This window comes from Neophocaena asiaeorientalis, unplaced genomic scaffold (genome assembly GCF_003031525.2).
Source record: "Neophocaena asiaeorientalis asiaeorientalis breed wild unplaced genomic scaffold, Neophocaena_asiaeorientalis_V1.1 scaffold171, whole genome shotgun sequence".
NCBI classification, from domain to species: Eukaryota; Metazoa; Chordata; class Mammalia; order Artiodactyla; family Phocoenidae; genus Neophocaena; species Neophocaena asiaeorientalis.
In genome coordinates this window covers 13279990-13307417 of record NW_020174013.1, presented here as the reverse complement: position 1 = coordinate 13307417, position 27428 = coordinate 13279990, and the positions used below count along the sequence as shown (strand labels likewise).

The following is a 27428-nucleotide window of genomic DNA, read 5'->3' as shown; positions in this document are numbered from 1 at the left end:
AGGAAAATGAGATTTTTATCTTTGTTGAGTAAATGTTCTGCACACAGAGAAATTGGTGACTCTGAGCGTTCAGTTTAGTTCCACATGTATGATATGACTATCTACTATGTGAAGTACCAGGATATGATAATTAGGTTGACATAGGTTATCTAATCCAGGTCATGATAAATGAATTGTCCATCAAACATATATATTTTTCTGAACTTAAGTTTCTAAATTTGAATCAAATGTGATGACAGTAACCAGTTATAGATTGGTATTCCATTAAATTAGTTAAGACAGATTGCTTTAGAATCAGACAGACCTGGGTTCAAATCCTGGCTCCGTAGACTTAGTAGTTGTGTGACCTGAGAAAAGTAATTTAATGTTTTTTGCTTCATTTTTCCTTCACTCTAAAGGATTAAGTGAAGCTATGTAATTGAAGCACTCAGCATAGTACCTATTATACTGTAATATTTCAATAAGTGATGTGTGTTAACTACAAATACATTGCAGGTAGGAATGTGACCTATACATATATATTTCACAGACGTGTAACCTATGTAGTCACACAGGGCCCTCACACGCAGAAGGACCCTGCTCTTGGTTTAATATCTTCCTCTTGCCATCTTGAAATTCTTCATAACTTTTGAACAAGGGGCCCTTCATTTTTATTTTGCACTGGACCCTGTGAAGTATGAGGACTGTCCAGGTTGCAGACAAGTCTGTGAGATTTTGCACATATTATCTCATTTTAAAAGTTATTTCATTTAACTGTCCTAACAGCTTTGTGAGGAAATTGAATTGACTTGGAGGCCACAAGTTATTTATAACATCATCAAGGCCACATCACTCATATGTAGAAGAATCCAGAAGAAAACCTCTGTTTATTGACTCTAGCCAGTGTGCATTCCTCTTTTGTTCACCTGAGTTATAATAGACACCTTCCAATGTATCAAAAATTAGTAAAGGTGACTGAGAAACTCAGCGTTTTTAGAAAAACACTGATATCTTTTTAATAACTGGGAATAGTCTCTTAATTTTTATAGTTCAAATGCAAATCGTTTTTTGTTTTTACTTTTTAAGGATTTTATCATCATCATCAGATTTCACATAACATTATTTTTCAAACTCAGTCACTGTATTCCTTCCCTGCACTCACCGCCTGTAGACAAAGCAGAGTCTCATATGTAAGACTTCAGTGCTTGTTTGAAAGAGTAAATTGACCTTTTTGTTAACATTTTCTTCTATAAGGTCTCCAGACTAAAAGGTATCATCACCAACGATTGAAGTCAATCCTTCATTAACGTTACCTTTTGCTATTATTTAATAATTATTTGATTTATCATGGATTAATCAACACATTTATATAAAATTACATGGTGTTTATATAGAACAATTTGTAAACAGTGGCATGCGACTTAAAGCAGTAGGTTTTAGGTAGTTTAAAAGGAAGCAGTTCTTAGCCCATTTAGGGCTTTACTATTCAAGGCGTGGCCTGTGAAGCAGCAGCATCAATATCACCTGGGAGCTTGTTAGATGAAAAACCTCATGCTCCTCCCCAGACCTACTAAATCAGAATTTATATTTTAATAAGATCCCGGGGGATTTCATATGCAAATTAGAGTTTGAAAATCACTGAGCTAGAGCACCTCAGCCATCATGTTTTGTTGACATCATTGACTGTAAGATGTACAATTACGTTATGATTGGCATTAAACACTGCCAATTAACCTAGGCTAGAATGCACCTCAATTGCAACTAAGATCTGTATTTTAGACATATTAAAATATAAAACAGTGTATAATTTAGTAGCTCAGTAGTGACCCTGAGGCTTACAGCCAGAGCCTCAGCATCTCAAAGTGCCAAGACCCTGGGGAAACCCTCCTGAGCTCAGTTCTCCCCCAGCCCCTGCGTGGGCTCAGCCTTCTTCGGAAGATGGACATCAGGATCTTCGCGTCCAATTACACTGAGGGCAAATGAATCACCAGGATCCACCCTGAGCCAGGCCCCCAACAGTCTAAATTTAGAGGCAAATACAGCCTTGGGATGAGCTGTACTTACTAGCCAAGCAATAAGCTTTTGCTAACGAAAGAGTTGGAACTAAGCCCATGACCATTAAAGTAAAATGCCTGTGTGTTTTAATAACAATTTTAAACTAGGTCTCCTAACCTCTATTTGATTTTGAGTACTGCTTTCATAGCAAAATTTGTTCACTTGCAAAAGTGCTGAAAATCACTGTGTGCAGGTTTACTTGGGTTAATTATTATTTTTGCAGGGTAATATTCTTATGCTGAATTTTCCATATATACTCTTCACATTTTTTCAGGCCATGGTTTATTCAGGATTATTTTACCTTACCAGAATTTGCTAACTTAAACAGATTTCTGTGTATTTATTTACATTTTAACAACTTTGTAACATAATGGGTTATGCCCTAAAGGAAGTAAACTCTTCCTTGGATATAAATTAGACAGTTGGGGATTTGAGGCATTAAGGAACCATTTAGGGAAATGCTCCTTATGCAATATGAATTTTAATAAGAGCCCCCTAGAGGCAACTAAGAAGTATGACACCTCTCTAAACTGAAGCCACTCAGCCTGAAATTTTCTTGGTGATTAAATGAACAGAGATGCCTTTAAGTGACGTAAATGGGAAAACCATTAATCCCAGGAAGAGTGTGAAGTGTGTGCTTACGTGATGCTTATAAAAAGATAACTTTGTCTGAAGTGAAGTGGCTGCAGACTTTTCAGTAAGAGAGGAAAGTACAACAGACCCCCTCAGAATTTCTTCAGGACACCAGATTTTTATGGCACATTATAACTTTCCCCACTATCTTCCTCTAAGCTCAGTTTGTAATTAGAGGTTATTTGTTCTTGAAAATATATTCAAACTAAATTTCTTTGTCTTTATTAGATTAGAATTACACTGAAAGTACCACCACTTACTTTAATCCCCCAACCAGGGAAATGCAGCCTTTTTTCACTTCATACAACTTTACTTGCACTTTTAATGCAACTCTTTCTTTCTGTCTTGAAAATACACATAACGCAGGAAGCAATTAAATTTGAAGTGGAATATCCAGAAGTGTAGTTGAAGTAATAGGAAAGATTTTTACATTCATATTAGTTTTTCTTTAAGTACTGTAGTACTTATGATTCTTGAGTAACAATCCTTCGAAATTTGTACATTTTTTCACCAAGCCCTCACTGAGTGCTAGCTATGTCTCTAGCACTGATTAGATGCTGGATTTACAAATATGGATGATTTTCATTGCCTTGGCTGGATTCTGAAGACACATAACCATAAAAATGAATTCCAGTGCTTTTAATTCAACAACAACAAAATGTATCAAATGACCTCCATGAAATGAGCCTGTGCAGGATGCCAAGTGAGGCTAGAAAAAGAATAAGACATGGTACAGATGAAACGCATAGGTAATTAGGTCACCTGATTCTGCTTTTCCACCTCACCTTGGCCTTATCGCTATCATAGTATTGCTACTATAATTGTATCAGTGTTTGATCAACTAGGGTTTCTCAGGAAGATTAAGCCCTAATGCCCTAAGACATCCGTTGTATGTAATAGTGCTAGTTATGTATCATCATTGGGAGAACCGAGAAAATAGTTACTCAACTAATTTTCTATGTTCTGTGGTTCAGATGAGGACTTTGGTTGAGAAAAGCTAGGGGAGAGTTTTTTGCTAGCAGGGATTGTGACTATTTCTTTAGTGCTAGAACCTGAGGCATAGTTGGTGCTCTATAACCCTTGAGTAGATTCATTATAATTATACTTAAGTGAGACAAGTTCTACCACAAAGGTTTGTGCTGCATTCTAGGGCAACACAGTGTAGAGAGGGGGGGTCAAGAAATGTAAAAAAACAGACTTTCCCAAGGAGATACTATTTGAGCTTAGCATTGAAAGGAAAATAGTATATCTCCAAGTGAATAGGATGTGAACTACAAAGTTTGAGACAGAGGATAAGTTGGAGAAAGGGCACGGTTGTAAAAGAATACACAGCCATGCTTGGGGGAATGTCTGGGGTCAGTCAGTGTGACTAGGGAAAGAATGTACAGAAGGGAGGTGAACACTGACGCTGGATAAAAATTGAAGGAAATGATGTTGAAAATGGATAAAATGATGACAGGATATGACTGCCCCAATGGTTGCAAGTTTTGTGTATTAAAAATCATCTCAGAGTTTATTAAACTGCAGGTCCCTGTCCCCATAGCTTCTGATTTAGCAGTGGACCTGAATTTTTAACAAAAATTTAAGGTAATACAGATGCAAATGATATAAGGACTTTAACAAAGACTGCTACTTGTTATAGGGTGCTATGGATACTTCTAGAAAGGTCTGTGATAGGGCCAGGATTTAATATGAAGGATCAAAAGACCCTAAGCCTCCAGTTTAAAAAGGAGAGAACTGAAACAGACCAAGGGAGAGATGTTAAGGGTTGATCTAGCAAGGGAAGAATGGGGAATAACAAACAATCCAGAGGGACCTCAAAGGTAGAATCAAGGTGACTGGATGAGTTTTGGGGAAGAAAGAATAAAAAATACCAAGACAATACAAATCTATATATTTCAACCAAAACAAAGCAATCAAACCAGATATTTTTCTTCAGATCAGAGCTCAAAGGAATGGGGAACAAGGGCAGTGGGAAGCATGAAGGAAGTAAGAAAACTGGCTTCCCGGGATGCACTTTTTGACTGTTTGGACTGCACAACCCTGAAAGTTGGCCAGCACATGTGAATTGTAACCCAATGCATTTTACTTAACCTCTCTGAGCACCAGGTTTTTCATCGGTCAAGTGAGGGGATTAAGTTTTATGTACTTTAGGGTCCTTTCCTACAATCTTTAAGTCCTGAGGTAAACCCTTCCTATAGTAGTGGTTGCAAACACATAAGCATTTTTTACAAAGCTATCTGCAGGTCCTATTCTCAAAAGTCCTCTAGCCAAGAAGGTTCTAATGTATCACTCTGAGTGACCTTCATTATCCTCAAAAGATAAGAAAAGATAAGATTTTTTCCACCTCCCTGATCAAAAACAAAACAACAAACAAAATACTCCTAAAGTCTGAGACAAAATGTAGGTTGAAAGAGATTCCTATCTTCCTGCTTAGTTTATTATTTTTTCTTTCTTTCTTTTCACGTTGCCCTTAAGGAAAGTTTGGCAAAGGCTCCAGAATCAGATTATCAAGAAGCAGCACAAATTTAAGAGTCTTTCTCTGCCCAGGCCCTTGAAGTCTTTCTGAGGCAACCACCTGCTTTGATGCTGAGAGGCCAGCATTCTCATTAAGTTTTACGGTTTTCAGTCAAACAAGCTTCATCGCTCCAAACCCGTAGCCGGTCCCACAGTCCAGTAATAGGGCATATGATGAAAACATTCAGTGTTTTAAAAAATTCAAAACACGAGATATGCTTCCACTGCTATGTACCTCCTTGATTTCTAGCAAAGGTAGGTGGATGTGTTCTGCATGTCATTGCCTTGTAGTTTATTTTTAAATAACAATTTGAGTCTAGGAGAGGGATGGTGCTTGTGAACAGGTGAGTGATCTCTGCCAGAGAGTAGAATGATATTATTTTAAGAATGGTATTTTTAGGGATTGGCTTCGAGGAAAGTTTTAGCCTGGACATTTTTAACATGGAGCAGGGAGATACCAGAGGCCAAGTATGTCTTCGGTTCTTTGGAAGGAAAAATACTCATACCAATCTCTCCCTCCCGGCCCTAGGGCTGAAATGCATTAAAGAAGAGAAATCAGAGAGGAACTGTCTCTGCAGTTGGTACTATGATCACACATGCTAAGCAGTGAGTAAGTGTGGGAGGAGGTGAAAATGTCAGCAGAAGAGATGGACGAGGTTCAAAAAGTGCTTTCTCCTGCTTCAGGGTTATTATAGTCTGCTTCCCTCTTTGCCGGAATCCATGTTCCCTTTCATTCTGTTAAGAATACAGAGTGTATCTGAACCTCCAATAATTTTATTGGGAGGGAGGGAGGGAGGGAGGGAGGGAAGGAAGGAAGGAAGGAAGGAAGGAAGGAAGGAAGGAAGGAAGGGAAGGAAGGAAGGTGAGAGGGAGGAAGAAAGGAAGGAGAAAGAGATTGAGAGAGGGAGAGGGAGAACTTATTTTTGATAATCCTCTTTCTTAGTGGGAAAAATAACATACAAAATTCAAATATAAGAGCAACTATAAGAAGGTACATGATGATTCCAAGAAGAAAATTCTGCATGGTGATGAGATCTTTTAACAAAAACATAATTAAATTTTAAATACAGGGGATCTCTATGGGGCTTGAAAGAAAAGAAAAATTAAGAGACATGATTTAATCTAGCTTTCCGTGGAATTTTCCAGGATGCCAAAACCAGATCTGAGGAAGAGGTGGGGGACGATGTTTACTCCCACTGTCCCGTCCATAATCCTGGGATGTTATTTTTTTATTTTATTTTATTTTTTGGTCCTGAGATCCCATATCCAATATAGTGCATGTGTGGTTGTCTGCATTTTCTGTGCCACCTAGCTGATGAATTTCCCAAATCTGGATGAAATACATTGGAGTCCATTAAACTGTAGCTGTTCACATTCCCAGCCTTTTCCATAAGGCTATACAATTTTAAAGAAAAAGAAAAGATTTCATCCTCTTCAAAATGAAGGGAGAACTGAAGAGGCATGTTTTGGCCTCTCTGTTAACCATTAGTAGAGCTGGGTAGAGAAATAGGTCTTACGATTCTTGCTCCAGACTCTTTCACATTATAGCTCCTTCTACCAGCTTCCGTCTTATTACTGATTCCTTCCTAACTTCGTGGAAGCAGTGAGCACTGCACGTATCTAAGATGTCATAGTTCTGTTTGATAACACCTGGCTTGTGTCTGACTAATCAATGAGATAAAATTGCCTCAGAGCAAAGAAGGAGCTAAGCTTATCTTATGCAATAGTACGTTTTCATGGTATTTAAATACACTCTAATCTATAACGTGCATGGCAGACCTGGCAGACTGTAACTAAATTGAAGTGGTTTTTAGATCCTCCAGGTCAACTCTATATAAACTTATGAAAGTCTACTTAAAGCAGGTGTTAATGCACAGTAAAATTATCATGAAAAAAATTTTTCTTAAGCTTGTGGCTTAATTTCAAATTTCAGACTCTTCTCTCCACTCTTCCTATTTCTTAAGCACTTTCCAAATGACCATTTTGGACCTTCTTGATTGCATTGCAGAAGCCAAGGTCATGATTTCTGAGAGTTAATCTCATAATCACTTAAGTAACTCAAGCCTTTGACATACTATATCTGACCCCATTCATCAGAATTTCTGTTGTTCCAGTAGCATCCTAAAACCCATGTATCTAGCATGTGTGTCAACCTAGTATCACACCATTTGAAGGACAGATCCAAGAGCTAAATTCTCAAACGCCTGAGCATATTGGATCCTCGCAACACCCTGATTTAATTTACCTATAACTTCCTTCTTAGGTAGTCATGTTATCTTACAAACATCAAGTGTTAACATCAGAAGAAAATATAGCAGCATATATCATAGTGGTTAGAAAAAAAAACCAAAACACCTAATGACGCAAGTGAGGAAACTAAGGCATAGTTAGATTAAGTGACTTTCCCCAAATTGTTATTACTATTATTTGCAAAGATGTCTCTAATAAGTTGGGTATCCTTGATAACACCCAATACAATCTTCAGTTTACCAAAATAATAACCATGTTGGTAGAAGCAAGTGCAACATTACTCAGTACTTCTTTCCCCCAATTTTCATTTAAAGTTAAACTTAGAATGGGAAAAAGCATTTTCCCATTGCCAGTTTTTTAAATGTCACAATCTTTCATGTCATTTTTGTCTTCTTTTATTCTTACCAGAACTTTAATGATCATATGATTCCACAAGCATCTCCCAAATTAACCTTGCGTTTCTTGTCTGTCGTCATCTAACAGAAAAGTTTATCACGAGCTGTTGGAAAAAGGTCACAGTTCAGTTATTCTTCTAGAAACTTTACTTCTAAGTTGAGTTGTGAGCTTTTGCAGGGCCCATAAAACATGTCTTTCACATTTATTACTATCCCTTGCCACAGAAAGCAAATCCTAGTATTTTCACTTAGAAATTCCACACACCCCCTTATTTTTAGTCTCCTATCATAACCAAACTCTACAGGTTATACTATATCCATCACTGCAAGGATGTAACTGTAATTAAGTAATAGAATTCTAATTAAGCAATTATGTGTGTTCTTATCATTTTCAGAAAAAAAAAGTAGTTCACGTCAGGATTTTTTTTTTTTTAAGCTTTTCAACAACCTGCTGTATTTAAGCAGTTCTTTCTTCTTGCTTTTGGAGTCAGGTACCTCTCTTCTAATTATTATTTTTGTTCCTCATTTAATCTAAAACTCTGTCTAGGCAATTTGCAATATTAATTTCTCACATAAGCAATCAGTCTGCTTTCCTACGTTTGATTTTGCATCCCCCAATTTCTGATACGCCTTTCCGCTCTTCTTCAATTAGGTTTATAGTTATTGAGACGACTAAAATCCACTCTACCAACTGACAAAACAATTATTCACCCTTTCCACCCTGTTTAAAATGCATTAAATTTCTGTCCACAACTGGAATTATAATGCATTTTCTAGCTTCTTATAGAAAACATCAAACCATTTCTGATGATTTCCTTTTCGTCAAGCAGAACTACCTCAACCCCAATTAGCACGACAAATTTCTCAATCATGTATTCCTCCTCTGATGAAGAAATTATGACTTGGTTTCTGGGATGTTGACTCACACAACTTTCACTGAAGCATATTTGCTCTGAATTACTTCTCTTTCTCATTTCTCCTTATCTTAAAATTCTTCTTTCATGCAACACCCAACCCCTCATGTTTCTGGAAAAGCATCACCAAGTATATTTTCTTTATTACACCATAATTTTTAAGTCAAGTTTTTTTTTTTTTAGTATTTTGCACTTAGCATTGTGGGAGTACTCACAAACTTTCCCCCGAAATAGCTTACCATCAAACTGGGAGGTCAGATTTCAAAAGGTAAACATATTTGTTTATTTCTTCAGTGTTTAGTGATCACCTTCTAAAGCCTCATTTTATTTGGAGCCATTTGATTTATCAATTTTTATAAGGTCTGAATCCGGCCTCTTAGTGAGCTTGTAATCTAAGAGTAAGGTGGTTTATTGTATGGGCCTTAGAGGAATACTGCCTAGGACTTGGTTTTTGTCTGACCTTGTGCAAGTAAGTCACATTCTGTCCCTCTGTTTCCTCATTACCTCATTTATAAAGTAGAGCTATAAAAGTATCTCATGAGGTATTTGTGAGGTTTAAATGAGATACTTAATATACCTTTAGGAGAATTAAGGATTAGAGCTGATAAGCATGAACATGGCTGGCACTGAGATATTTTACACATACTGTTTAATCTTCATAATAAACAAGTAGGGTGATCATTATTCTCTGTGATTTTTTTTTCTCTCTAAGGAGATGGCTCAGGAAAGCTAAGTAATTTGTCTGAGGCTTCATCCTATTAGTACATTGAACAAAGTTTCAAAATAATTCAGTCTGATTCTATAACCTGTTTTAGGGCAACAGCAGGGAGAGAGTTGAATAAAGGTGGAAAAAATAAGTTTTGTTTTAAACTCATTCATTTATTTGTTCAACAAATTGACATGGAGGAGGTATTGAAGCTTTGGAAATGGACATGCTCATTGAGAAAAGTAATGAGGGGAGCCAGGAGGAGACTCATTCATTTTTTTATTCTAAAGAGTATGTACTGAACACTGAGCTGCATTCCCAGTGTGTGCTGGCTGCTGGACAACAAACAAGAAAATCTATTTTGTGCCTAAAAAACCTGCAGAGAGGTTCCTCTGCTGCTATGGAACGCAGGACAGATGCTCAAGAGAAAGATTAGGAGCCATTCACACAGAGGAGGTATAGAAGATTTGGGAACGTACATGCCCATCGGAGAAGGTAACTAGAAGAGAGGCAGGAAGAGAATGGAACCCCTGAACCTCGAGAAGTACCTATGTTAAGAAATAAGGGCAAGGAGAGAAGACAGGGGAGAGGTCATAAGGGAAGGGAAGGGATGTACCCCAGAGTCTAGGGCAGGAACCTAATGACAGGTAAGACCACAGGAGGGGACAGCTTGATAGGGGGCCTTATGGCTGGAGAGGAGGAGGTAGATGCTTGAAAGTAGATACTTGGGCTGCTACCGCATATCAGAGACACCAAGCCTACTGACACGTCAGTCAAAGTTTTAAGGGATTGTGATGTGGCTAGAGGATTATTCTCATTTGAGGCAACTAGGACAAAGACCCAGATCAAGCCTAGGCCAGAACCATGACCCTCCCAAGACAGGCTCCACCATCTGACTTTGCTTATTTAGAATCAAGTCCTAGGAATTTTTTTTCCGTAGGCCTCTTAAAGACCTGAGGAGCAAGCTAGCAGGACCCTTCTTCCAGACAGACTAGGGCAATCCCTACTGCAATGTCCTGTGTAGGGTGGGGCCCCTGAAGGCTTCTGAACCAGATGGGCAGATGGGTCCCTCCTCCCAGGGAGAACCGGCAAAGTTCACCATCTGTTTCGCCAGATACAAATCTTTCTCTTTGTAAGTTTGACCTGGCCGAGCCATTTCTTCTAGTAGTTGCGATGAAATTGTTGTGAACGACACAGCATTCCAGCGCAGGCACAATGGAAGAGTGGAGAGAGTTAAGGATCTAGAGTTAGACAAAACTGCACTCCAATCCTGGGTCCAGCATTTCTGACGAATTGTGCAACCTCTTTGTATGTGAGTTTTTTGTATAATGAGAGAGGATAACAAAGGGTTATTTTGACAGTTTAAAATGGTGTATATCAACCTAGAAGCACAAAGAGGGGATGCTCCCCAAAACAGAAGCATTTTAAATAGTATGGCATATATTATGAAAAACAGTAACAATTATTATAAAAGACATGGGAGATCTGAGAAAGGACAAGGATCTGAGAAAAGGTGATAGAGGCAACTCTGAAAGAGCAATGGTTCCAAGAACTCAGATAGCAAGAGGTTAAGGAAAAAGTGGACAGTGAAGAGATAGAAGAAGTCTTTTTTTTTTTTTTTTGAGGAAAGTTGGCAATGGTCAGAAGGAGAGATAGACTATTTGGACTATGGATGGAAGAAGTCTAATGCTGAAGGGAAATTTCTAACTCCTGATCATAACGATGAAATCAAAACGAATGTGAAAATCAGTTCTAATCTAGCTGGGAATACAGATGCTTTTGAAAAATTGATTTTCTTATAGGAAACCACTAATGGAGTTTTAGGGGGACGTTAGGAGAGAGAAATTGAAAATGCTGGAAAGATAATAGCTTCTATAGCATGTTGTTTATTCTTCCTTTATAGCCTTTATTTATTTTTGCATTGTTTCAGCTCTTGGGCCTCATTTTATTCATGCCATAGCAGGCTGGAGGGGAACTATTAAGAAATGCAGTTAATAACAGCGATGGACATTAAAATGATGCTGGACTCTAAGCCCTCACTTGAAAAAATAGCTGGGATGCCTACCCCTCAACTCCTTCCTCCCTATGGCAGAATTCCAAGTGATGTGCATTCTCTGAGACAGCCTTTCCAATCTTCCTGGGACCACCATGGGTGCTATTCTTTGATCCACTTCCATTAATCTTACATTTGTCTGCCAGGGAAAACTATTCATACTCATAGTCTCAGATGTTGACCCTGACACCCTTGCTAAGGTGCTTCCCTCACTTGGAACAGGGGTGGGAGTGAGGAGTTGGGCAGGAGCAGGGCGAGGTGCACCTCTTTTCTTACTCTGGCACATAAATCATAGTCAAAGAATTTGGAACATGCCCCACTCCCTACAAAAAAAAAAAAAAAAGAGCAAGAGAGAGGAAATAGTACAGAGAACAACTGAGTAACCTTCAAAGCATCTCTTATATCTCAAAACAATTAATTAGAGACCATATTCTTTCCTGCTTTCAAAACTCAGAACATATTTTCTGTCAAATCAGATCACAGTCTAAGAAAATGTTCCTTTTTCTTGGTTGAATGTCTTAAACTCAGCACACTAGGGTCTCACCATCATTTCCAAAGCCGTCTTTATATTTTATTCAAGATGCCCACTACAACCTCATAAAAATATACACCCAATGCTCGATCTCCCCAGCATACCAGAAATTCCAACCTGGATGTGCAAATTGGACCCAAATCGGATGCTTCATTATTGTTTCTCTTGGTTCCTTCTGAGCATAGGTCTTCTCCTATTCATTAGAGTATCCCTCCTAGTGCTTGGAGAGTGGCTTGGACATAGGCACAAAATACAGGTTGGCTGAATAAATGAGCAAATAAATTGGTATAGAGCATCACAGAGGGGTCAGCCCTAAACAGTATGAGAGTCTTCTCTAATGTTGAGGCAGGATGGAAGGAAGAAGGGAGATGAGGACCCTATGGTGAAAGACGGAGAAAAGGGAAAACGAGAACCCCCCCAAGTTTAGCACCCTTTTTTAGGATTCAGGTAGTGCCAGACTGAATGGAATCAAGGACCAAAACATAAACATAAATAATCGCTTCAATGATTAAGTAAGCACGTAGCCCATTTATACCATTCCCGTGGGTCTTTAGGAAGAGACATTCCTCAGCCCATTTTCTCCAGTCCTTGCTCTATCTTAGAAGGCTTTATTTTTTGGCTTAATGATTCTCTTTTAGCATAACACACACTACCATGTCTAATACAGTTGTCAGAAGGTCTTTCTCCGTGTTTCATGAACTGGAGCAAATGGTTCCCTCTATGGCCCACCTGCACTGATGCTTACAGGTGTTGCAGGTTGCCAGATAGTTCTAGTTCTTTTAGGACAAGGAAATTTATAGACATATGAATAAAGTTTCAGTTTACATAGATATGACCATATGTCCTGATCTACCTTGTTATCAAATATTAAATACAAAACTAAGGAATTTTAAACATACTTTTATAAGTTCAAGTACACCTTATCAGTTTGGAAATATTTTTAGCTGTGATGCATAACAATGATATTATTGTCTCAGATTGCTAATTTTAAAGAAATGTGTCATTATTTATTAGTTTCCTTTTCACAATTTTCACCTTTTTAAAAATATCTTTTCATAGGTTTCATAGGCTGGGATGCCAAGGGTATTGTTGTCATACAACTTCAAGTGTATGATAATATCTGTTTTTCTTTAAGGTTTCTAATATGTGCCATCCAACAGCATGTTTTCAACATCATAGATGTATTGGACATAAGAACAACTATCACTTGGCACATAAAACATTTCTGTAATCTCTAAAACATGGCCAAACATGTAGATGTTACTAAAGAAGTCAAGGGAATTTTGGCTACTTTCCCCTTTGCAAACAACAAATAAAATTACATTGTACAATTAATACACAAAATCTATTCTGTTAGAACCACCAACCACAGTGATCAGATCTACTCCAAAAATATGATGCTATATTTGGGTCTATTTGATTCATAAATCGTTTTCCTTTCTACTGTCTAAATCTTATTTTATGAGTCATGGTTTTAAAAATGGATAGTATTAAAGACAAAAGTTGAACGTCTTACTATATTTTTAATTTAAATTTTTTTTTCATTTTAACAGTTTTTAATGAAAGTTGTATATACGATTATTTCTGCATCTTCTCAATTGTTTCTCGCTTATATTTGCCCTTTTCCTTTCCTACTTGGCGAGATTTGGCTTCAGGCTCAAGGATCGTTTTTTGGTCTTTGTCCAGTTTAGTGATAACCACCTTGCTGGGGTGAATGCGTGCGCGCTCAGTTGTGCCATTAGCCTTCTCCCGCTGCTGTTGCTCAGTGTAGATGACATATTTCTTTCTGGAAACCTGGACTACTTTGCTAATTTGCTGCCCTTTGTAGCACCCTCACACAACTTGAACTTCATCCTTTCGGATGGGCATGAATGGAACATTGTCCTTCTGCCTCAGCTCTTTGGAAAGAGGAGAAGACATAATCTTCCTGCGAATGTGGGAAGTGCATTAACATGCCTTTTACGGTTCTTGCCTCAGTGAGAAATCACAAAGGGATTGAGTTTCATTTTGGCTGCTGGCACTTCAGTGATCTTCCTGTATTTTTTATACTGCACAGTTTGTCTAATAGAGAAGCTGTGGGAGAAACGTATATACTTGTAAAGTCCATGTTCTTTAAGTACATATATCCAAGTTTCCATTGATACCAGGTGACGTAGGCCCCATGGGTTCGTGTCCAATCCATTTGTCAGTGTGGAAGAACTGAGCTAGAGCTGGGCTGATTGGGATGAAGAAAATATTCTCTACATATCTTTTGTGCATTCACTTAAAATGGATCCCCTTAGTTATCTCACATAGCAAATACTTACCTAATCATGCTTTAGTTTGTAAGGCTCAGAAGAAGTAACACTTGATCAAAAACCCATGGCTCAGGCTTCCCTGGTGGCACAGTGGTTGGGAGTCCGCTTGCTGATGCAGGGGACACGGGTTCGTGCCCCGGTCTGGGAGGATCCCACGTGCTGCGGAGTGGCTGGGCCCGTGAGCCATGGCCGCTGAGCCTGCGCGTCCAGAGCCTGTGCTCCGCGGCGGGAGAGGCCACAGCAGTGAGACGCCCGCGTACCGCAAAAAAAAAAAAAAAAAAAAAAAAAAAAACAAAAAACCATGGCTCTGTTCAAATAAACAGCACAAACAATCTGATCTTAGATAATTTCATTTTGAAATGACTGAGGGCAGGGCATTGAGGGAGAGCTGGAAGAAAACAATGTGCTCTATCTGGACCAGGCCAGGGGCTTTTTAAGACTGGCAAGTCTTGATCACTACACTGATTTTGGCCCATTTGGCTGGGATGCCTTCCTAGGTAACGTGCCCCAGGAACCTGCTCTGTTTCCCCATCTTCATGACAAGCTTCCTGATGCTGGTGTTTTGGTGCAATTTTGTCCTCTGCACTTAGATGACATTTTTTTCCCAGACCTCTTTCTCTAAATTCCTCTGTGATCATGTACACACCACACACACATTTCTCGCTATGAGCATCCTTTCCACTGAACTAGGTTCCCGTTTTAAAAAAAAAAGCATCCAAAAGGTCAAGCTTGACACAACAGATTACACGGTCTTAGAGGCGGACAGTCTTGCTCTGAAACCTGTGGCCCTCTCTATCCTGGTTACCGAGAGAACCTGGACGAGTCCTGGAAGTCTTCTTGCTCTTTGCTCCCTGAACCGAGAGCAAGCTCTGTTTCCAAAGTCACCTCTCCCGATTCCGTTGACACCACAAGCTCAGAAAACCCTCCTTTGCTGTCATTTTTAGAACGTCTGTTACATCTCACAGAGGCTCTCTGGGCTCACGTACTTGCTACCCAAGCGCATGAAGAAGATGACCCACTACCCTCTTTCTTCTGGGGTGCGTACACCGTAGGCAGGTGGCAGTTTACACGCTGTCATTTTAGGCCTGTTTATGTGTTTCTAGTGTCTTTTGCCCTTGCCCTTGAAAACTCTGGAAATTGACTGCCGGAGTCTCAAATCTGGCTTTAATACTTAGTGATTGTGTAACTTGAATGAGTTTCTTTATTTCATCTGTAAAATAGAGGTAATAGGAGTAATTGTTGTAGCTAGCAGGCAGGGCTTATGTTAAGGAGATGCTGCATTCAAAATGTTTAGCACAGTGAGTGGTCCATAATAAGTGGTCACTAAGCTATAGATGTTATTCTTATCCCCTCCTTTATTATGTGTTCTTGGACCTTCAGGGGCAAGGTTGGAAAGGATTTGAGGCCTGCTTAACCAAGGTCAGAATTTGGATCCAGCAAAATAACTGTCTGAGATACACACAAAGGGTTTTAGAAACCTCAGACATGTTGTAATTCTGTGGGAATGTAGCTTAATAGCCAAGGGAAGGAAGCCAAGCCTGAATCTTTGCTGAAGGGCACTTGACTCGTGTTTAACAGGCAAACTGGGGCATGCTTCCAGGCTCAGCTTTGGGGCATCTGCTGAGGGATGAGAAAGATGCTGTCTCCCACCTAGCAGACTCACTCCTCCCCAGCACAGCACTGAGCCCTCGCTGACGTCAGCCCCCTTGGGAAGAGCTCTGAATGCAGGAAAGAATCATAATAGCAAGGAGAGGAACTGGAAAAAGATTCAGAGAAACATCAAGGAGCAAGGAAATCACAGGCATCGTGATAATTAAAATTAGATAACCCAGAACTTCCCCAGACCTACATTTCTTATGTCACTGTCATCTTTTGTCCTACTTTCCCCTTTCTGTAGATCATAATCTGTCTTTCCTTAAAGATCTGAGTCAAACATATATATATATGGAAGAGCTTTCCTTGAGTGTCCTGTTTATAAAAAGAGAGAACTTCAGACTCTTTATACTGAATAGCCCTTCCTACCTTATGTAGCTATTTTTTCCCTTTATCCATTCATCAAACATTTATTAATGTGGTGACTTTAGACAAGAAATCAAGCTTAGCGCTGGGGATAAAATGTTGAACAACTTCAGTCTCTGTCCTCAAAGTGCTGCCTCTATACTATCTCCCCACCAGATTGTTGGATGAACCCCTAAAGCGCCGTGGACCCTTTCTTTGCTTCTTTTCAGCACATTGATCACTAGCCTTTGCACATATTTTGTCAGCCGTTGTGTCAAAACTGTTCACCAAAAACAGAGACCTCTATGGAAGAAACCATGTTTGGTACAGAACACCCTCGATTCAGGTCAGGAAATCAGAATATTTAGAGTATAGTGGGCTAATGCCAGTTGTCCAGGAGAATGCCATATAATGTCCCATGTTCTCATGGATTAGGGATGTAAAGGTGTTCAGATCATGGGAAAAGCTATGTATACTAACAGAATACTCTGGATTGTTTCATAGATACAACGGCATCTCAGAAAGTAGTTCACAGGCAATGTTATAAAGAACCAGCATTTCATGGAGCTGTATGAAACAGTGCATGTATTGTACAAGCACATTTTGGAACCATAGCACTGTAAAATTCTATCTTTGTGAATAGTAAATACAATCTTGATAAAATCTCCAATTGAGAATTTATCTAACGGTTCTGATTTAAAACTACATGTGAATAACTGATTTTTAAAATTAATTAAAAATGCTTTGGAAACACTCTACACTTACAAGGGCCTTTGAAGTTTGTAAAGTTTTAAAATTTATTTTATTATACTCAACACTTGAGCAGCAATGAACCTTACATAGTAATTGGCATATAACAGGTACTGCATAAACATATCTATTCACTAGAGTATCCATTCATTCACATTTGTGAAGAATCTGCTATATTCCAGGTACTGTTGGATGTGACAGGGTATAAAGCAGAATGGTTTCTGACTTCCCATGGAGTTTACAGTCTAATGGGTGAGAGAGACATATGCCTAGAGAACCAGCAGTAGTTAGACACCTGTCTATTTTCAGAACAGATAGGATGAATTTCTGATTAATCTGAGAAAATTAAGAGAAAATAAGTGAATGCAGAAAAACCAGTAAGTAGCTGAGAACATGCTAGAATGGAGATATGGTATCTGAACCATGGCACATAGTATGGTAAGGAATATGTGAAGGGGAACAAGGTAGACGGCAAGCACCCCAGGGTCGTACGTCTCCTGCATGCTCACATTTTTATACGGATTATACTCATTCTACACACTTGCATTAAAATATATGGTTTTATGAGGTACAGATTCTTTGAGTCCTTTTTGTGAAAGACCCAATATCACAGTTATTATTTGAGTTTAGCAATGCTATTTTTTATTATTCAGCATTGATCAATAAGGCTCTAATTCTATTTTTTTCACAATACTGCATAGTGGGACATGAGGAACATGTGAAGAGCGGTTTCCTCACTTATAAGGTTTGCCTTTTGGTTTTCAAAAAATGCCTATTGAATTCTGGATGTCATTTCTCAAGTTGTAGCTTTGCTAGAGCATGGTCTAGCATCAGCAGAACTGGATTTATGGCCTGGATGTGTGATGTGGGGAAACAGTTTACTGTGATATGCCCCAGCTTCCAGCAGGTTTGTTTGTAGGGATTTTGCTTACAGGTAAAATGCCTCATCTTTATTGAGTGCCAAGAACATAGTAGGCACTCAAAAAAAAAAAAAAAAGAGAAAAAGAAAAGATAACTCTACCAGAATAATCATTATAATACTTTATTTCATTTACATTTATTTAATACTATCTTATCATGGTTGACCCTGTTAACTTTGAAAAGAACATTCACATATTATCACAACTGATTCTCACAAGACTTTCCCAAACCTCAGTTTTATCTACCACATTCATAATTGTACCATATTTATATATTATCACTTAATATTTTCCATTAAACTTAATTTACTTTTGAAATTAATCTCATCTTAAAGTAATATTATCCATAAAATTACAACTTTAATAGGCTAGTTATTACTTTTTCCTTCCAAGTACACATCCAAATAAATATAACCTGGAAATTCAATACAGTTCTTGAACCACCTAACAGCATCCACCACATCACCAGGGGTATGAGTCTCAATTTTCAAAATTACAGGGCAACTTTGTGAAATAGGTGCAACAAGGATTTTTATGTTCATTTCTCTAGTGAGACACTTGAGGCTCAGAGAAGTTAAGAAGGTTTTTATAGTAGAACACAATCTATACAGCCAGATATGGAGAGATGGTGTCTTGCCTGAGGTCAGGGATCTGGATGAAGACAAATCTGGCATTGGAACCCAGCTTGCACACCTCCCTGTTGTAAATTCTTTCTAGCTACTCTCTCTTTTTGGAAGTTCTTTCTCCTAATACAGAACAGAAGCAATATGGTGGTACCACATGCAAGTATAATAATGATAGTCATGAGTATTTGATTTATCTAGCATAAGCCAAGAACCCAATGTGTATTTTCATAAAGCTAGTTACAATAACAGGTGATTTATATTAAAATAAATATATATTAAAATAAAATAATAGTACATTATTAAAAACATTTTATTACATATCTACCTATACCTCCAAATTCCCAAATCGTTTTCAGTAACTGTTGGGACATTTGCTTCTGTGCGTCCGAAACCCTTCTGATTAGGGAAAGGGTAGCAAAACAGATATACACACTCTCACTTTCACTGGAATGGAAAAGAATTTGAGGTTAAAGCAAAACGACTTTTAGTAGAGGCATGCTATGGGGCTGCTAAGTAAGATTTCTTAGATATTTCCTTTGTGAGGAGAACTCTTTTGGTTAAGCCATTATTGACTCGTATTGAATAAGGCTTTGACCAATATATTCATTCGTTCAATCCCAAAATTTTGAATATGTGCGTACTATGTACCAGACAGTATTCTAGGTTGGAATACAGTAGTGAACAGAAGGGCTTTTTTTGTTTTTTACCTTTATGGAGCTTATACTGACTGTACGGTGAGGACCTAGACACTAAACAAATTTTAAAAATATATAATTCATCTGTGGATAGTATGTGTTTTTGAGAAAAATCAATGTCCCTGGGCCAGGAGAAGAAGAGGGTAGCAATTTCATATAAGATGGTCACAGAGTTCTACACTGATGAGGTGACATGGGAACAAAAACCCGAAGAAGGTGAGGGAGTGATCCTGTGGCCACATTGAGGGAGATCATTCTGGGCAGACAGAGAGCAGGTGCAAACACTCTGAGGGATGAGCAGATCTGGGGGGTTCCAGAAATAGCCAAAAGGCCAGTGGGGCTGGAGCAAAGTAAGTAAGAGGAGGTGGATCCCAGGGGTAAGGGTCAGGGTCAGTTTGAGAAGGACTTTGGCTTCTTGTCCGGTAACGTATATGTCACCAGCCTGTTTTCTCCAGCAGAAAGAAAGTCTGTGTGGCTCCGCTCTCAGAGGTGTTTAGGAATTGTCACTACCTACCAGAGTGCCTGAATGGATGCTACCAAGTATAACTGAATGAATTCTCTTAGGAGACTGGTGCTTCCTCAGGTTACTGCTTTATGTTTCACTAAAACACAAGACTCATAATTGTCACTAAATTTGGCAGCGTGAATGAATCATCTGAATGAGTTCAGTGATTCTCTTTACTGATGCCCCATCAACAACCGACTAACACACTGATTGAGAAGGAAATCATTCACTGAGTCGGTAGAAATGTCTGTGTGCTTGATACTTTTAATAATTTTGATTTCACTGAAAAAAAAACTAGCCCCCTTTTATAAAGAGCACTGACTCTGCTGGGTACTGAGTAAAGTACTTTGCATCTATCTATAAAATTTTAATTTTCACTATAATCCTATAGGGCAGGTATTGTTGTTAATTGCGGTTAAAACAAAAACAACAACGTAAGATTTACCATCTTAACCATAACATAAGTGCAAGTTCAAGAGAGTTAAGCATATTCTTATCGTTGTGCAGCAGATCTCTAGAACCTTTTCATTTTGCAAAACTGTAACTCTATATCCACTAAACAACTCTGCATTTCCCCCTCCTCAGTGCCTGTTAACCACCATTCTACTTTCTGTTTCTATGTATTTGACTACTTTAGATACCTCATATAAGTGGAATCATATAGTATTTTTTTTTTGACTGGCTTATTTCACTTAGGGGCAGGTTTTTAAAAAAATGTTTGTTTTATTTAAATCCCAGTTTTACACATGAAGAGACCAGTGTTTAGAAAGTTTAATTAACTTGCTTAAAGCCATTCAGTTATTAAGTGGCACTGAGGACTTGAATCCAAGTCTAATGATAAAACCCATGCACTTAACTACTTACTACTCCACTATTTCTCAAACCAGAATGCTCAGAATCTGTGGGAAGAGGGTGAGGTACGTAGATTTATTCTTGGGGACCTTTGAATTTTCTATTTCCTTTAAAAGTTTGCAACACTATTCCAGTGTGAGGAATGCAGTGCCAAACCGAAGTGACAGAGCCTGTGGCTTGATGCCAGACTCAAGAACATCCTAAATTCCTCACTTATTACTTGTGTTTGACACACTGACCTTTCCATTTGTATGTGGGACTGAGATTAAGAACTCTCTTTCACATTCATGTAGATATACTGTGATTGACCCAACACATCAAGCTATGGTGACAGTATTGACGCTGACCATCTACTTACCAAGCCCAGACCACCCATTCATTTAGGTTTTCATCCTTGGGTCAGAGGAAACCCTTCAGTTAACAGAGGGAAACTTGATCTCCCTTGTTCCACCACCAGCACATTTCCAAGTCATTTGACGTCAAAATAAGAATAGTTCATCATATTCATTTTCTCTGCCAAGAGCTGTCCATGTGTTCCTTACTTTTTTCAGAAAAGAGCTAAGATAATTTAAATATTGTTAAACATAAAAGATAAATGTTGGGTGGTTGGTAGGAAATAAATAGAACATTCACGGTGACCACATTTTCCAAACCAAGGAAACCAGGACAGACGGGCTGACGGGTACAAGTGTATTTATGGGGTACGTGGAAGAGACTTTGATCAAGGCTGACCTAGAAATATAGGAACATACGGTCACCCAGAAAACTTGGTATTCTCCATTTTTAGCATATTGAGTTTAAAGGACAATTGTTGGCTTGCCTTGAACAAAAGTAAAAGCACTTCCTTAGGGCAACAGATCTTTGAAGCCATTAACTATGGGGATTGATGGTGATGTTATCTCTAAATCATACATTTTCAAGGACATACTAAGGTAGTGCACTGGGTAGACTTTTTCTTTCCATATATTTAGAAAGGGAAAAGGAGAATTAGAATATTGTCAATTCCATGGTTTCATTCAACAAACATTGACTGTGCTCCAGTCAAATGTCCAGCTCATCACTAGTTACTCGGGGTCAAGGTGAAGAGTAGGAATCATAGACCTAGAGCACACAAAATACAGTGGGACAGATACTTAAGAGTAATTTTAATATAATATTCTGAGTATCATTATCTTACTCTTTCACATGTGCCAGGAGAGTGACTAAGCCTTGACAACTGGAAGATCATGAGGGCTGGATTATCTTTTCTGGGTCTTAAACTTCCAATAAAATTTTACCTTGTGGCGAAGGAATTTCTAGATTTTGTGAACCTTAAGCCTAATGTCCTCAGTACCGTACTTGGTGAATAGGAAGTGCTCAGTAACGTCTGGCTGCTTAGCCTTCGGACATGTGCTGAGTAACACTGTATGCCAAGTATTATGCTGGGGGCACTAAGATACAAGAGTTAACATGACCTAGTCTTTAACCTCAGTAAACATGGGTTCATTGTGGAAACAGGCAGGTAAGGAGGTAACTGCAGTACTCCACTGTAAGTCCTCTGATGGGGTGAACCCTTAGTGCTATGGCAGATCCAGAGGGCAGTGCCAGGGAAGACTTCTCGGCCTTATACCAGTGAGTTTTGAAAGATGAATAGGTTAACCAGGTTAAAAGGTTGGGGAAGGGAGAGGTGACAAACACTGAATAAATAAGTGGGTCAGAGAGAAAGGAGAGAAGAAAGAAATGGAGGAAGGGAGATAATATATACAAAGTGACGGCTTCCTTGAGGAGGAAAAAGTTTACTGTGATTGGACTCTAGCGTTTTTGAAAGTGAGTAACAGGCAATGAAGTTATTAAGATACATGGGATCAGTTATGCTGGCCATTGTAAGGACTGGTAGGCGACTTAAACCCATATGATTCAAGCCAGGTAACTGGAAGCTACTGGAGGCGTTTCTGGGTAAGTACTTATATGAATGTTTTAGACATAAATGCAACGCTAAAGGTATAAGATGTTTTGATTTTTTTTCTTGACAGATCCCAAAGTATGGTTAACAAAGAACTGAGAAGCTAGTTAGACTACATTTGTGTGTTAGTTTTACTAGTGGTTTTCCCTCTCTCTTCTCTGTTTCCTTTTTGCCATGTTTCTTTTATCCTGTTTTGTCTTTTCTTCCATCTGCTAAGTAATTATTTTTATGCCCTATTTTTAGGGTCAGAATTTTGTTAGCCACATATAAAATCAATTTTTAAAATTTTTTTTATTTTTATTTTTTTGCGGTACGCGGGCCTCTCACTGTTGTGGCCTCTCCTCTCCCATTGCAGAGCACAGGCTCCAGATGTGCAGGCTCAGTGGCCATGGCTCACGGGCCCAGCCGCTCCATGGCATGTGGGATCTTCCCGGACCGGGGCATGAACCCGTGTCCCCTGCATTGGCAGGCGGACTCTCAACTACTGCGCCACCAGGGAAGCCCAATTTATGACTTTTTGAAATCAGAAAAACCATAACCTTTCTGTGATGGTATGCCAGAGTAAAATTTTACTATGTATACAACATTTTTTTTTTAAGATGTCATTGCCCAACGTGGCCTAGCCCAAGTTCTAAAGCGTACCTAGTTTATAGTACCTAGTTCATAATCTTGGGTCTGCCTCTAAATAACTATATGTTCTTAGATAAATAAGTACCCTGTCTGGGCTCTTAAATATAACATAGTTTGGCTCCACCATTCCTCACTAGCTATCTTATTGCCTAAGACAAACAGCTGCCTACTCTGTGCTTGGCATTCTCAAGAGACCTCCGGAGACTCCTGCTACTTCCTTTTCCTCATAACCATGACGTCCTCTCTTGTGATCCCTCCAAAATCTCCTACTTCACTTTAAACCTATTTTTCCTTTTTGATTCCCTTTGCACCTAAAGAGATTGTCACAGAAAACACTTGTTTAAGAGTTCAGCACATACTTATCTGTTGAAGACATATTTAAATTAAACCTCTTAGTTTTCTTTCACTGGGCTACAAATATATCTTTTCTATCATTTACATATCTTATGGGAAGGTGAAATTTGGCCAAGTTGAATTTTTTGGCTTTAAATTATTTGAAGAGAGATGAATAAGCTCTTTATAAAAGTGGGAGTGGTAATATGAGTATTAATTATTATTTGGATTAGTCATTATCAGGCATTTGGCATGTATAGATAGAAGATGCTGCCACATTGAACTGAAAAGTGTAGGCCAAGTAAGAATATTTTTCAGTTTTTTATCTTTCTTTTTTTTTTCTTTTAGCTCCTTATTTATTCTGGCCTGGTCTAGTGACTTGATTTAACAAATAGAATGCCTTTCCATTCTGAGGCATTCTATTGGGCCTTTCCAAGTCTAAGCCTTAAGGCAGTCTGGCAGCTTCAATTTTTGCACTTTCGGGAGCCCTGCCCCACTACATAAGAAGTTTGGTCTGGAAGAGACCATGTGGTGAGGTCACATAAGGAGAGACCCTGAGTCTACATGGAGAGAAGCCATGTGTCCCAGCTGTCCCCAAAGGTGCCACTCAGCCCAGCAGTTGCTTCAGCTCAGAACTTTGAATCTGGAGTGAGCAATGCAGAGGGGGAGGAGGTTTAGGACTTGTTCTGAAAGACCAGCATCTTGTTTCCAGTGGCAGCCTCTGAGACAAGGGCAAGAGTGGAGACTCAGTATCCAGTACAGACAGAATCTTCTTTTAATGCAATTTATGGTCCCCTAACATCCCTCATTTTCCACTTAAAAGAAAAAAAAAAAAAGATTAAAAAAATTCTTTTCACCCATTTCTTCCATACCCACTTCCTGCCTCTGGCAACCACCAATCTGTTTTCTGTATCTATGAGCTTGGTTTTGTTTCTTGATTTTTTGTTTGTTTGTTTGACTAGATCCTGCATATGAGAGGGATCATATGGTGTTTGTCTTTCTCTGTCTGACTTATTTCACTTAGCATAATACCCTCCAAGTTCATCCATGTTCTTGCAAATGGCAAAATTTCATTTTTTATGGTTGAATAATATTCCCGTGTGTGTGTGTGTCTGTGTGTGTGGCACAATTTCTTTATCCATTCATCCTTTGATGGACACTTAAGTTACTTAAGTTGTTTCCGTATCTTGGCTATTGTAAATGATGCTGCAAGGAACATGGGGTGCATACATCTTTTTGAGTTAGTGATTGCATTTTCTTCAGGTAAATACCCAGAAGTGGAATTGCTGGATCATATGGTAGTTTCTTTTCTTCCTTCCTTCCTTCCTTCCTTCCTTCCTTCCTTCCTTCCTTCCTTCCTTTTTTAAGAAACCTCCATACTGTTCTCCATAGTGGCTGCACCAATTTACATTCCCACCAACAGTGTGCAAGAGTTCCCTTTTCTCCACCTTATCACCAACACTTGTTATTTCTTGTCTTTTTGATAATAGCCATTCTAACAGGTGCATTTGGTCTTAACAGTGCTCTAGACAGTGTAGGAACTGGGAATATAGCCCAAGACACAAGCCCTTCTGCTCAGGGACATAATCATGAGAGGGAGATGAGTAGCCTCTTGCCCAGTGTATGTCTTCATCCTTCCTTCACTTGTCATATTTTTTGGTCCTCTTAGCTTTCTCTTCCAGCATCTATTGGAGACATTGGTGAGTTGGAATTTTCTTGTAAACCGTTCCTCTCAATTTTATCTCTAGAGGAAATAATATTGTTACCTATGTCAATCAAGTAACCACTAAAAGTAATTATATTTTTAGACTATAATTAACTGATTAACACCAATGTGCTGAATTAATGTATGATTATCTTTAAATGCTCTTTTTTTCTAAACATATCAAAATCAGGATTCCTCTAACTGTCTTTGTATATGGGTGTGGGTGTGGGCATTTAGTGGAAGATTGGATGCTATCAATAAACAACAGAGCTAACTTTATAAATTAGATCCAGAACCATGCTTTGGGGAATTTTCATCTCTGAATTATTAATTTTCGGGTCTGTTTTGTAAGTCCTTTTTCATTCTTTCAAGATGTGGACATGAGTTTTCTTCTGGGAATATGAAGTTTAGGCATGATTTAATTATCTAAGTGTTTACTGAATATTTATTATATGCAATTAGGTATCCTAAAATCTGCAGGGGATATAGAGAAGAATAAGATGTGTTTTCAAACCTCTTGGGAAAAAAGCATTGCAAGAGGGAATATAAAGCAAATGACTTGGAGCAGAAAACGTCTTTTTACATCAAAACATTGTCTTAAAAACCCACCAGCAGAAAATATAACCATCTCATGCTAACTCTAGTTATCTAAAGCTTCTACACTGCCATCTTTCCTATTTAGATCTCAGGCAGGGATGTGCCTGACATTTGCACTGGGTCTCCAGTGGTGGGATTATTTATACTAACCCAGTCATATTTTCCTACTAGTTTCTCCTTCATATTGCATGCACATCTGTGGAAAAGTTGGGTGACAGTAGCGCAACCTGGGTGAATCTTGTTATATTCATCATACGTGGAGCTCCCAGCTCACTTCCCGCACCCTCACTCTCCAGATTAGATCACGCCTCTTTGTGACTTTGTGGTCTCTTTAGGAATCCCATACAGGCTTTCCTTATTTAGCAGTGCTACCCTAGCAGCACAAAATATAAAATGAAATCAGTCCCCTCCCAGACTTCCTAGTCTCTGAAGACATTAGCTGAGAATCAGTTTTCCTCCCAGCCCTGTAAATTGCATGGCAGCTGGCCTGCATTAGAAGGTGATACAAAACTAGGCGTCTCATTTCACTCTACCCACAATTTAGTGAGTAGGGTTTCTGTTACTAAGATTAGGGTCATTTGACTTCAGTAAAATATTAATTTCTTGAATGATGTCTGTAAAGGAGCGTGTCAAAATGGGAAATTCAGCTTAAGGGAAAAGAAATCTGAAAATGCCACAAGTGCTCGAGGTAAAGAAGTGGTAATTTCATGTTCTCTAATCCAGGGCTAAGCCCAGATGCCCTCAGTGGTGAGAGCGAGTCTGGGAGAGTGAGTGGTGGGTGGGTGGATTTAACCTTCTCAAAATTGTCATCGCCACCTCTCTAGTGACCTCAAAACAAAATAATTATAGTGTAATTCCTTGCTCTGAACAATTTACATCTTCTCATATGTATCTAGGGTGTAAATAAAAATGTGTTGCACATTTTGCTATTTCTGTGTACTGTAACATACAATACAGTACTGCGGTGGATACACGAACCTGCACATTTGATAAAATTGAGTGGAACTAAGTACACACATACCCACAGATACACACATACGAATGAGTACAAAAGAGTCGGAAATCCCTGTATTAGATAGGTGGGTTGGATCAATGTCAATATCCTGGTCGTGATATTGTACTAAAGTTTTTCAAGATGCTACTATTAGTGGTAGTGAGCAATAGGGAAGTGAACAATAGGTATGTAGCATCTCTCTGTACTTTCTTACAACTACATGTGAAGCTGCCGCCATCTCAAAGCAAATTTTATTTTTAAAGTTATGAGCTTGTTATGCAGATGTAGCTTCAAAACAAGTCTCCTAAGCAACCGCTTGCAAACATTGTGGACCCTAACCCTTCCTATATGACATTCTGGAACTGAGCCCTGGACACTCTTCTCCTGCTGTAAACAAATATTTAAAAAGTGATTTGTGAGAAATAGAGGGCTCTAAGAAGGAAAAACCCAAGAAAAATCTGGAACATTGAATTCAATGTTGGAATAGGAGATGTTCAGGGCCGTTGTGTTCTTTTTAATATTCTTCATGAGCTTGTCATCCTGAGGCTTC

The 27428-nt window shown here is 38.7% G+C and overlaps 1 protein-coding gene and 1 pseudogene across 17 annotated transcripts in view; one reads left to right on the top strand and one right to left on the bottom strand.

Moving 5' to 3' along the window:
- The window catches only part of NRXN1 (neurexin 1), a 1113124-nt gene that overhangs the window by 435207 nt on the left and 650489 nt on the right, over window positions 1-27428 (top strand). The window lies entirely within an intron of this gene.
- On the bottom strand, window positions 13613-14040 carry LOC112405242 (60S ribosomal protein L26-like; annotated as a pseudogene).